The 9,464-nt window shown below is 41.1% G+C and overlaps 1 protein-coding gene across 1 annotated transcript in view; it reads right to left on the reverse strand.

The window, feature by feature from the left end:
- Positions 1-9,464, reverse strand: part of cdk6 (cyclin dependent kinase 6) — a 38,501-nt gene that overhangs the window by 13,128 nt on the left and 15,909 nt on the right. The gene's annotated exons all lie outside the window — the stretch shown is intronic.

The raw sequence follows: 9,464 nt of genomic DNA on the forward strand, positions 1-9,464 counted from the left end.
TAGGGAAAGCCTCCAGACAAAACTCAGTGACCCCTAGTAAGAGAGTGGACTGGTTCCAGGTGCTTTCCTAAACTCCAGATTTTTCCAGCAGCTTTTGGCTGCAGTCCCCCCTTCAGGCACTGCAGAGCACTTATCAGGATCTTAGAATCAAAGCTGAATGTTTTTAAGCAAATAGAGTGCAATATCACCCAGATATCCTTATTAGATGGCTTAGACTCTGTAGCATTATGAGAAAATGACACCCTGATTCGATGTTATCCATGTTTTGTATGGGTGACAGCAATGATCCTCAAAGGATGTAAACGGCCAAATATGAACTACTAAAGAGGCACTTGGGTGCTTCATGAGAAGGTGCACTGAGTTAGCAGGCAAACAGCTGTATGGTTTAGAGACTTTTGGCTAGGATTTCTTTCACTAGGGAACGTTGGATTTCAGTATTACATGTCAGTCAGTGATCGACAAAAATACAAAGAATCCCAATGACTCTGGTGATCCTCTGACTTGTTGTCTAGCATCACAGAGAGGTGAAAATTCATGATTCAGAGTATAATATACTGACAACTATTGGATGGATTGCCATGAAATCCCCACTAATTTTCATGGTTCGGGTAGATGCTAATGATTCTGGAGATCAAACAAAGTCTCATCTTGCTTCATGATTACAATTAACCTCAACTGTACTTTGCATTTTGTGCCAATTAGCTATGTTATGCTAAAAGGCTAAACTATGATGGTGCACCTGTAAATATTATAAGCTAAACATCAGAATGTTAGCATCAGGAAACATCAGGATGTTGGCCACTGGTGATGAAGATAACAGTTTCTGCAGAATAATCCTATTATTACCACCTCCCATAAAGTAACCTATCATCCAGAACAAAAGGAGAAGTCATGGATATCTGAAGCTAACTTGCAAATTAACCCAAAATTACCCCCGACTGGAATTCTTCAGTGAGGCATTTAACAGAGACTGATAAGAGGAATAAAAAGTTTGGTCACATTTTTTCTTCTAAACTGAATGACACTATTAATAGAGCCGGGGCCCGCGTTTAGCAGATGTGTGATACGTTCTCATCTCCTGCTTCCTGCTTCAGTGGAAATAGGGAGGAAGTTGAGGCTAGCTGGCTGAGCCACGTGATCAGCATAGCTGCCCATAAAGTCAGGCAACAAAACACCATTGATGTTTTTTGACAAAGAATATTCAAGCTTGCATTGCTTTCATTGTAGGAATCTGTTCAACTTTCTTTGACTTTTAAGTTCTCTACAAGTGTTCATCTTAATATCAAGTTGGAGTTCATTACATGTCCAAGTTGCTTTCAAATAAAGATGTATACATATGTGACAACTGGCCCAATCAGCACCTTCCTTTGCCTCTTGCAGCTGCAGACATCAATGACTGTAATTTCAATATACTGCAATGAGCTTGCAGCCCTGCAGAGTTCTAGAGTCTGGGCTTGTACAAACACAAGCTCAGAGCCTTCTAGGAAGAACCACAGACATAGAGCTCAGGTTATATCTGCATCAGTTATTCGAAAACCTAGCCACAACTGCACATTAAGGCATATATATTGTATCACACATGCACGCATTCAGAGACACACCAGGAAGGTAGATGTGTTGAGGTTTATTGCAGTCTGAAATGACTCCCTGACTGCTTGCAGTGTAGGACACCTTTTTTTGCAGCAGTGCATCTATGACAAGTGGTGTTTTATTCTACCCTGAATTAAAGCAGCATGCTATAAATCTATAGTTTTCTGTCTGTCAACGAGCATTGTGAAAAAACAAAACCAAACCAGTAATGCACTGGACTGTGTTATACTACTTTATTACTCTGTGACACTTGCTGCTAAACCAATTGGGTGTAGGTTATACTGTAGTATATAGTGCATTTGTTGGGGACTGTATTTACAACACCATAAGTCACTTACACACAAGTGCCAACCATCAAGATTTTAATAGCAAAATACATTTTCAAAAAAGTATAATGCCGTTTCTCAATTTATATTAGTCTGCTACTTTAATAGCTTATGTCAAAGCTTAGATTAAGAGCTTCAGTGTGCTCATTTTAATTTTCCAATCAAACAATCCAAACAGTACTGTCAGCACTGCTTTCCACTCAGTACTCCTCACCCTTTCCTCCCTACCTCCTTCCTTTTTGCTGCAATCTCAGGTTCCTTTTCTATAAAATCTCTCTATATGGCTCTATGCCCACAAGCCTATAAAACGACTAAACTGCAGTAAAATCTATGTACAGCAGTTGGAAGCCTGTAATATCCATGAATGCACTTGAATCACACACAGTTTCATGCTCTCTATAAATACATGAGCCTTAAGTTATATAAAATACCTCAAAACTATTAACCTGACAAAAGAGTCAACGCACAATGCGACAACTCAATGAGATGGTTATAACAACATATCCTGTTATTTTAAAAAAAGGACATTCCTCAATTGCAGCGTTGCTTTATTTCGGCCCTTTCCCTTCCTCTTTCCATCCACATTTGCATTCCTTCTTCTTTTTTGCCTCTCTTTCTCACCCTTCTCATCTCTGTTGTGCTTCGCATATTCCTTCATTACCCACTCCTGCAATCCCCTCCTCTGTCTAGGCTGCATGAAAACAGAAATACAGACTCATGCATATAATTTATTGGACACTCAGAAACAGAGACAGTGAGTCAGCCCTAAACTGTGCACTAGTACAGTATTAGGCTGGCTGCTTTACATTTTCAGTCCATTTCTCTGCCTATCTGGCACCTGTCTTCCCTTCCTCATGGTAAAAGAGAAGCCAGAGGATGTCAGTGAAAGCTGAAGAAGGGAAAAAAAGAGAGAGAGAGAGTAAGACAGAAAGACAGAATGTGAGCAAGGCTGACTCCAGATTAAAGGACAACATTCTGTGAATTCCTTTCAGATGAGCGCATCCTCCCCCTCATCACCACCACCCTCGGCCCTCACTGCTGCTATAGCTCCCTGATCCATTTGGAGGAGGAAATGGCTTCTTCTCCCCCAGAGGACCTCCAGACCTCCTGGGCCAGACCTCCAAGCCTGCCTGACCTGTGCCATCAGCACACTATGCAGGTACAGTGGAGGAGTAAAACAATAGAGTTTATGTATGCGAGTGTGGGGGTGTCAGTACCTGCACATGACTAAAGAGCACCTGTTTTGCCTGGATGCGAAAATGCTTTTGTGTGCATCTGCAAATGTATGTAAGTTATCTGCAGCATGTGTTCGATGGTTAGGATAATGTCAGTATATTGCAACTTAAGACTCAAGAGACTTGTGTAGATTTGGCCACCATTCCTATCTGTGATTAGACAATGTATTCAGCCGATTGCTTAGACCTGGGAATGCAGCAGTATCTCTAGAAGGCAGTTTGTATTTCTTGCCTCTGTGTTTTATCACAGGGTCAAAAAACACAGGATGCTAAATGAACTAAAATGAAATTTTTAAACAAACCCCAACATTAGCCAAGGTTAAGAGAATGATAAAATTATTGTCTAGTGTATGGATGATTTTGTTCAGCTTTGACCTTAGACAGAGCTGGGTTAGCCACTTCCCAGTGTTTAAAGGCTTTATATTAGGAAAAGTTAATCACTCTCTAGCATCATATGTAACAGACAGACATGAATGCACAAAGTAATAACAGCTGGTAGAAATGACAGCCAAAAGTACAAAAACAAGACTGTAGTGGTAACAAACCAAAAGAATACTTATCATGAGCAAATTATGGAGTCAAGAACCACATTCTTCCCCCTTATCCTCCTCAACTCCCACCACCACTACCATGACACAGACATGTTCCTATCAGCCTCCATGTGAACTTCCAAAGTGTACCTTCAGAGTGACCCAGTGCCATGAGTATGACTGAGGCCAGGGCTTAGGGTTGCAGCGCCAGATGCACTGGGTCTAATGGCGCTTGGCCATGGGCCCGTGTTTACATTCCCTCTCACTGAGGAAGCCCAGGATGAAAGAGCAGCACTGCACACACTGACATACCATCAACACACATGCGCACACACACACACAAGCACTTTAGCCAAATGACTATTTTAACTGAATCAATGAGCAACCCTGAACGGAAGTTTTAACTTTTTGCAGTGCAGTTTCTTCCCTCAGGTATTTGGTTTGACTGTCTTATGCTTTAGGCCTTGAGCTAAAATTTGATTACATTCCTGAAAGCAATTCACCACAAATTAAACTCATCCTGAGTGAATCGCCGAGGAAAACTTTAGAGTGTATAGGCAGGCCACATATGGGAGAAGCAGAGTGGATGTTATAATAATATATGCACTCAGAGAGTACAGTGGAGCTGTGGCTGTGATGTTGTGTCTCCAGAGAGGCCCCATTCAAAGCTCCAGCAGTCAGCCATGTTGTAAACACCATTATTTCACTCCTCTCTCACTTTCCCTCTTTCTTTTTCTTGTTCTGCAAAAAGGACAATTCACATTCACAATACCGTTGCACCCGAGACAAGAAAGGAAATAAGGAAAGAGAGAGAGAGAGAAAGATAGACTGAGACAAAGGCTAAAAGCAGAGCTGCAGGGCCAGAAAGAAAAGTGCAAGAGCTCCACACAAATTATATACAATAAAACAGCTAAAAAAAAAAAAGGCACTGCAACTGTTGCCAAAGTATGCACAGCGAACAGGAATGCAGCGTGGGGCCCTCAGCAAGCAAAACAAAGACAGCACAGTCAGTGGCTCTCTCTCTCCAGTGCTACCACATCCGCACATCATTAGCTGGAAAATTCCTGATATATGCTGTAATTTTTTCTCTTTTTTTCCTCTCTTCCTCTCGCTGGTACAGACAAGGCTTTAATATCCTGATGTCGGTGTGTGCATGTATGTGCACTCACATCATACACACTAATCTGTATCCCTTTTCCCCAACATGAAGCAATGCCAGGAAACCATCAACAGTTCATACAGTGAACTGCAAAGGAGTGTGCATCTGTGTGTGTAGGGGGGGGGGGACACTAATAACGGGAGGGTGCACGCAAGAAAAATCAGATAAGGCTTGCACTGTGTGTGTACAAATAGTGACAATGTGATTATCTGTGTTTGAATGAGTATATGCACAGTATATCCTTGTTCATATGTGTATGGATTGTGTATGTTTGCCTGTGTCAAATTGGGGCCAGCCTCTTTGCTCCAGCCGACGGCAGTCAAAGCATAGAGGGTGACTTTTCCTTTTTCCCATGTGGAGCCGTTTGAGGAGGTATCTAAACATTCCCAGAGTGTGCTGCACGTGCTCTCCTGCGTGCACTGCAAGGGTTTTCCCCCACCTCCCTCTATCTGCTGCTGCCCTCCTTTCTTTCTGTGTGTCCAGCATAGAAAACATTGTCTGGCAAACGAACAGCTTCACAGACATGACTGCTGAGTTCATCCTGGGTCCCCACTGAGAAACCACAATTTCATCAGCCTTTGTTTCTGAATTCTGCTACACTGTTAGGGACAGCAGGCTGCTAATGCTTGCATGTATGGTATAAACTGATATTCATAGCCAAACAAGGGCTCAAATATTAGAAACACTTTCTCAAATCCAGACTAAATAGAATCTGACTTCTCTTGAAATCTTTGCAATGTCAAAAAGCCTGTGTTCTGTTTGACTGTGTTCGTGAGCAGGAAATCTGGTTTCAATTTGTTTACTGTCTGAGATATGGGTATCTTATTCTGGTAAACATAGTGGGAGGGCTATAACAGAGGGAACTAAGGGGAAGAACTGGGAAAATACCTTTGATCAGGTAACAGTGTCACTCCTCTGCATGTCATAAGCAACAGAGCTTACAGTAAACCATGTCATTGACTATACAGACTGGGTCAGAAGATACTATTTTTAAAAAGCTAATAATAGTAACTGGATAATATGATCATATGCAAGAAAATGTAAATGTAAGTAAAGTACTTTATCCACTAAACAAGATTTGAACAGGATCGAGTTTGTACAAATGTAAACTCAGTAACAGACTGAAAATAAAGTCATGAGGGAAGACAAAAAAAAATTATTCTCCGCAAATAAACTTATTTCATCGTCTCCTATAAATTATGGCAATTCCTCAGTTTATTTTGGTTATGAACTAAACAAATGCCAACATTAAAATCTGGTGGCATTTCCCTTGAATTTTCAAATCTAATTTGATAGGCAACAACATGCACATGACATTCAAGAGAGTGGAAATGGGTTAAAACCCAAGATCATCCATTCAGCCACATATGAGAATGGTTACCAATGTGTCAGTGGAAAGACCAATGTGTTCAGGTTACTAGAGGCTATCTACTGAAAACATCACCTGGCTTAACCTCTATCCTTCTGTCACTTCCAGATCGAGGGCCACACTAAGTCTTTCTACATAGCCAAGGGTTCCTTCTTAAGACCTGTTCACAACTCCTGTGCATTGGGATGGGGTGGGGGTTTGACCTATTGGTCTGGATGACATCATGTTTCATGAATTACTACTACTACAGCAACTGTTTGACAGGTGGTCAATCTATGTTGGTGACTGTGAAATATTCATCAATACACAAAAGCAAAGGATTATATTACACTGTGGTATGAAGTGTGCTCTTTGGTTTTATGTATAATTCTGACTGACAGCATAGACATTCCAAATTCATCAAGTAGCATTTTCCGGTATCTCAGCAGTGAAGTATTGACCAGCCAATTTCTGATGTTACTGGGTTCTTTGGATGCGGTGATGAGCTGACTGGATGCTTACACACCTGTCATCAATATATCATCTTAAAAGTGCATTATCATTATGTTTTTTCAAAATGTTGAACCTCTGTCTCCTCACAAATGTAGGAGCTAGTAATTAAGACAGAAAAACATGGAATCTTCAAGTAAAGAGCAACAAACCTTGCTAAAGTTAGCATTCTCCAAATTCAGTTACTATTAGCCGGAGGATGTTTTAGGAACACAAGCTTGATTGAATCCATTACCCTGTAACTCAATACTGTAAATGACTAGCAGGGTCTTTTATCAAATATGTACAATTTGCTCCAGTTTTGGTTTGTTAATGGGTCCTATTTCAATACAGCATTACACAAAAGAATTTCTGCAACACGGCTGACTCCTAGCTTGTATTTTGTACAAATTCAAACACCACCAAAACAAATCATACTAAAGTGCTTTATGCCAAATGGGAGGGCAGAAAGAAAGCCCCCTCTCCACTCTTTTCTGGTATGTCAGATTAACTCATCAGCTATTCCCATCTGCCTGTCACTCAAGGTAGTGCATTGAGGCTGTAGCCAAACTGGGGTTATTAAAAAACGATCAACAAAGAAACAGAGCCCCAGGGACTGGCAGGGGCAGCCTAATCTGGACCCCTGTACCAACCCAATGGGTGGTCTCCCTCCCTCTATTTCCCTCTCCATCTGAGCAAGGGTGAAATATGTGCAACTGGCTTATGCCGATGGGGGCCATCGGTCAAATGAAACCATGCATGTGCAAATGCCCCCAGACTCTATCACACACATTTTTATACACACACACACACAGACCACATTTATTGTCAATAACATATCAACTATCATGTTGCTAGGTGAGAAAGCAAATTCATCACAAAAAGAGAAGTTCACGCAATGCTGGTAAATCATCAGCAGAACGAATAAAAGTGAAACTGTCAGTTAGTGAGACTGGAAAAAAAAAAGGAGCTAGAGGAGCAAGGGACTCTTTTGATGACTTTATGCAAATGTGCACTTCAGCCATATTGTCATTCTAGAGGTACAAAATGAATCACTTTGAAAGTGAGACAGAAGTGTCTTGTTTGCTTAAGCAACAGCAGTTCTCCAAAGCCCATCTGTCTGCCAGTAACGGTGGCATTAGGTGACTAAATAAGTAACTGCTGGTCTGTTGGGCAAAGGGGAAGATCCTCTTAAACTGTGTGTGTATTTGTGTACATGTGCGCTACATACAGTGTAGATTATCTGCTTTTATTAGCAAGAGGAAACACTGAATGGATGAATGGAGTTTGTGTGTGTGTGTGTGTGTGTGCGTGTGTGTGCGTGTGTGTGTGACTGATAGGGGGATTCCAGTCACAGAACATTCATCTGGAACTGAAGATCCCGTGCTCACGTTGCAGCGCTCTACTCCAGCGTACGCATGCACTGACACGCACATACAGAAACATACACGTTCCGTCTCATTTTGTGGCCCAATCTGTATAACCAAGGAAGGAAATGAGTGTGTGACTGTGTGCAAACAGATTCACAGTAAGTGCCTCTGTTTGTGCGTGAGTAATTTGGGGGACTTGATACTGTCACTCATATCTAAAGGTGCATTCCCAAGTTAGTATTCTACCCTTGACAAAAAGTGTCCCCGTCTAGTCATAAATGAAGTCAAAGACAAAACCTCCAGTGAAACCACACATACCCTGCATATTGCGTAACACTACATACATATGGTTAGCTATATCTTCATCACAGTTATCTGGTTATCATCCATCAAAACATTAATTTATAGACAGGAAATACTTATTTTAGTCATAAAAAGTACCCTTGATAATAATACTGACAAATTACAGTTTAGGGCCTGGACTACATTTACACATTACTCAAAAAAAGAAAAACCTGTTTGACAAACAAGTCCATAATTTTGGAACTTACACATTCACAACTGACAATCTGCCCTGATATGTCTAACATAGCCACTTATCAGTACTTATAACTGCTGTCTTGAAAATGAAAGCAGCTGGTAATTTGCTTTGATAACAATTTTATCAATAACTCCATTATTATATTTCATTTGGAGTGATAAATACATTTTAATACAAATTCTGAATCATCGCTATTTTTACTCCTCTGATGTGTTGCTTGGACTGGCGTCCTTGGATCTATGATTGTGATATAGTACACATAATATGTATAATAACTATAACATAAAAACTAATATATACAGTTTGAAAATGTGACAATGACTGCTTTTCCTGGTGTGTCAAGAAAAACAAGTCTGTTAAAGGCTGAATGAGCTACCTTAGTAAAATATTGATCTAATACAATAAAACGTGCCACACTTGCTCAAGGCATACAGCAAAATCTATAATAGGTCACTGAACTAATGCAGTAAAGAAAATATAGCAGATAATGTACCTGGCTGCTCACCTCCTGCTGCACAATGACAACAGCACAGGTATGTGTGTCACCCTTCTTTCCCAAATGATGTTTATTTTTGCTTTATATGGGCAGGTGCTGCACTACCGGATGAGCCTGAGCTCTGCTAACTACTTGGCTAAATACGAGCTGCATGGCCTTCAAGTTTGAACCCTGATATGAACTGCTCTGTTATTCTGATGTCTCATCAGCAGATTAACATTAACTTCCATCCATCCATCCATTTTCCTCCGCTTATCCGGGGCCGAGTCACGGGGGCAGCAGTCAAAGCAAAGATGCCCAGACTTGCCTCTCTCCAGACACTTCCTCCAGCTCCTCCGGGGGAATACCGAGGCGTTCCCAGGCCAGCCGAGAGACATAGA

The sequence above is a fragment of the Monopterus albus genome, unplaced genomic scaffold (assembly GCF_001952655.1).
Source record: "Monopterus albus unplaced genomic scaffold, M_albus_1.0 scaffold143.1, whole genome shotgun sequence".
In the NCBI taxonomy this organism is placed as follows: Eukaryota; Metazoa; Chordata; class Actinopteri; order Synbranchiformes; family Synbranchidae; genus Monopterus; species Monopterus albus.